General features: G+C 39.5%; 1 protein-coding gene across 1 annotated transcript in view; it reads left to right on the top strand.

Annotated features, from left to right (window-relative positions):
• The window catches only part of Carf (calcium responsive transcription factor), a 37,419-nt gene that overhangs the window by 14,508 nt on the left and 20,028 nt on the right, over positions 1–2,883 (top strand). The window lies entirely within an intron of this gene.

The following is a 2,883-nucleotide window of genomic DNA, read 5'->3' as shown; positions in this document are numbered from 1 at the left end:
TTTTTTTTTTTTTTTTTTTTTGAGAAATGTTAAATGCCAATAGTACGTTTCAGAATAAAGACATTCATTCTAGTTCCTAAGATTTTTAAATGGTTTAACAGCGTTTATATAGATATAATTCCTATATGGTAAAGTGTTTGCAATTTTTTTTTTGATTTTTTTTCAAGACAGGGTTTCTCTGTAGTTTTTTGGTGCCTGTTCTGGAACTAGCTCTTGTAGACCAGGCTGGCCTTGAACTCACAGAGATCCGAATGCCTCTGCCTCCCAAGTGCTGGGATTAAAGGTGTGTGCCACCACCGCCAGGCTGCAATTTTTTTTATTAAGCATTGTGTGTGTGTGTGTGTGTGTGTGTGTGTGTGTGTGTGTATGTTAGTTCTGGATATTGAGCACAGGGTCTTTCTTGGGCATGCTAGGCAAATATTTTCCACACAGTTACAAAAACATAGCCTGTCTTTTGCAAACTTCTACTTGGTTTTATCTTTTTTCCTAAAAATAACATTTTTCATGATGATTCTAGGAAAATATTGATAATATTCCTATTAATTTTCTTCCTTCCGTTTGCAAAACTTCTTGTTTTTGGAATTTATTTCAATTCTGTGTGTATGGGTATTTAGCCTGTATGTCTATGCACCATATGTGCAGTGCCCTTGGAGGCCAGAAGAGGGCATTAGGTCCCTGGGACTGGAGTTACAGTTGTTTTTAAATTTATTTTATGTGAATTGGTGTTTTGCCTACATGTATGTCTGTGAAGGGTGTTGGATCCCCTGGAACAGGAGTTATAGACAGTTGTGAGCTGCCATGTGGGTACTGGGAATAGAATCTGGGTCCCCTGGAAGAACAGTCAGAGCCCTTAACCGCTGAACCACTTCTCCAGCCCCTCCCTTGAAGTATCGTTTTACGTGTTTATATTGCTTTAATTGTTCTATGAAAATATTTTGGCTGGGCGGTGGTTGTGCACACCTTTAATCCCAGCATTTGGGAGGGAGAGGCAGGTGGATCTCTGTGAGTTAGAGACCAGCCTAGACTGGCTCCAAAGCTACAGAAAAACCCTGTCTCAAAAAAACAGAACAAAACAAAAACCAAACCAAACCAAAACAAAAAAGAAAGAAAGAAAACATGTGAACCATTTGTTTATATTTTTGTTTTTTTTTCCATCATGTCTAGGAATTTTTTCCTTCTTGATTTCTTCAATGACCCAGTCATCATTCAACAATGTATTGCTTAATCTCCATGAGTTTGTATATTTTTTGAAGTTTCTATTGCTGTTAATTTCTGGCTTTATGCCAGGCAGTTGTAGCCCACACCTTTAATTCCAGCACTTGGGAAGCAGAGGCCGGAGGATCTCTGTGAGTTCAAGGCCAGCCTGGTCTACAGAGGGAGTTCTAGGATAGCCGGGGCTACACAGAGAAAACTCTTTTTTCAAAAACCAAAATATTGAATAATAATAATAACAATTCTGGATTTATTCATCATAATCAGCAAGAATACAGGATGTTGTTTCAACTTTCCTACATTTGTTGAGACTTGCTTTGTGTTTTAATGCATGAGCTATTTTAGAGACAGGGTTGTTCCATGGGTTGTTGAGAAGAGCGTGTATCCTCCCTTGTTTGGGAAGAATGTTTTGTAGCTGTCAGTTGGGCCCGTCAGTTAGTTTGGTCTGTAATGATGTTTAATTTCAGTGTTTCTTTATTCATTTTTTGTGCAGTTGAGTTGTCCAGTAGTGAGAATGGGGTATTGCGGTCACACACTATTACTGTTTAGTGGTTATCTGTGATTTAAAATCTTGTAGTATTTGTTTTACAAAACTGGATGAGTCTGTATTTGGTGGACATGATGCTTTGAGAAAGGTCATCCATGGTTCATCTTTTCTAACACAGTGGTCCCCATTAGTGTCCCTGTCTGTGGAGATCATAGGACTTTGCAGGAAGAAGTAGTCACTGGGGGCAGGTGTGGAGGGTTTGGAACCTTGCCCCACTTCCTGCTGTCTCTCTCTGCTTCCTGTGTGACTTCTCTGCCATGAGGGACTCTCTCTCTCTGGAACTGTAAGTCAAAGTAAACTCTTTCTTCTATCATTTGCTAAGGTGAGTATAGTTATCACAGTGGGCATATAGACAAAGTCATGCCCTGACCCATAATGCGCAGCACAGGCAAAATGATCTTTGTGGTGGCATGACTTGTGTGGACCTTTGGTACTAGCTAAACAGTCATGGTGTTTCCAGGAATGAAATAAATAAGAAGCCTACTGTGTTTTTGTTTGATCTGTATAAGCAAACATATTCTCAGACTAATGAAAGTCTACATTGGATGGTGGCAAGAAGGAATCTCAGTCACTAAACCAGTTTTTAGATATGATCAAGTTTGCAGATACAAAACCCCTTGAATGAAGAGAAGGACAGATTCCCCTTAGGAAAGGACCTTGCTAAAATACCTAAGAATTTTGCTATTAGCCTTTCTCCTACATTTCCCCAGAGAGACTTCCCCTGTTTTTTTTTTTTTTTTTTGTTTTTGTTTTTTTACCAGGCTAAGTGTACACTGTGGAAGTAATTAGACCTTCCAGGGTCTTTTGGATACTGGTTCTGAATTGATACTGATTCTATTAAATCCCAAGAAGCATTGTAGTCCTTCAGTTAAAGGAGGGGCTTCTGGAGGTCAAGTTGATTAATGGAGTTTTAGTGAAGTCTGTCTCACAGTAGAACCAGTGGGTCCCTGAACTCATCCTATGGCTATTTCCCCAAATCTAGAATGTATAATTGGGATGTAAGATAGACTTAGAAGTTGGCAGAATTCCTACAGCTCTTGACTCTGGCTAGCCCCACTGTTTTGCCTGTGCATGACCACCAACTCGACCACTCTTCTGCCAGAATGGCTACTTTTTTTTTTTTT

Source organism: Microtus ochrogaster, unplaced genomic scaffold (genome assembly GCF_000317375.1).
Source record: "Microtus ochrogaster isolate Prairie Vole_2 unplaced genomic scaffold, MicOch1.0 UNK8, whole genome shotgun sequence".
In the NCBI taxonomy this organism is placed as follows: Eukaryota; Metazoa; Chordata; class Mammalia; order Rodentia; family Cricetidae; genus Microtus; species Microtus ochrogaster.
This window is presented reverse-complemented; position numbering and strand designations above follow the sequence as displayed.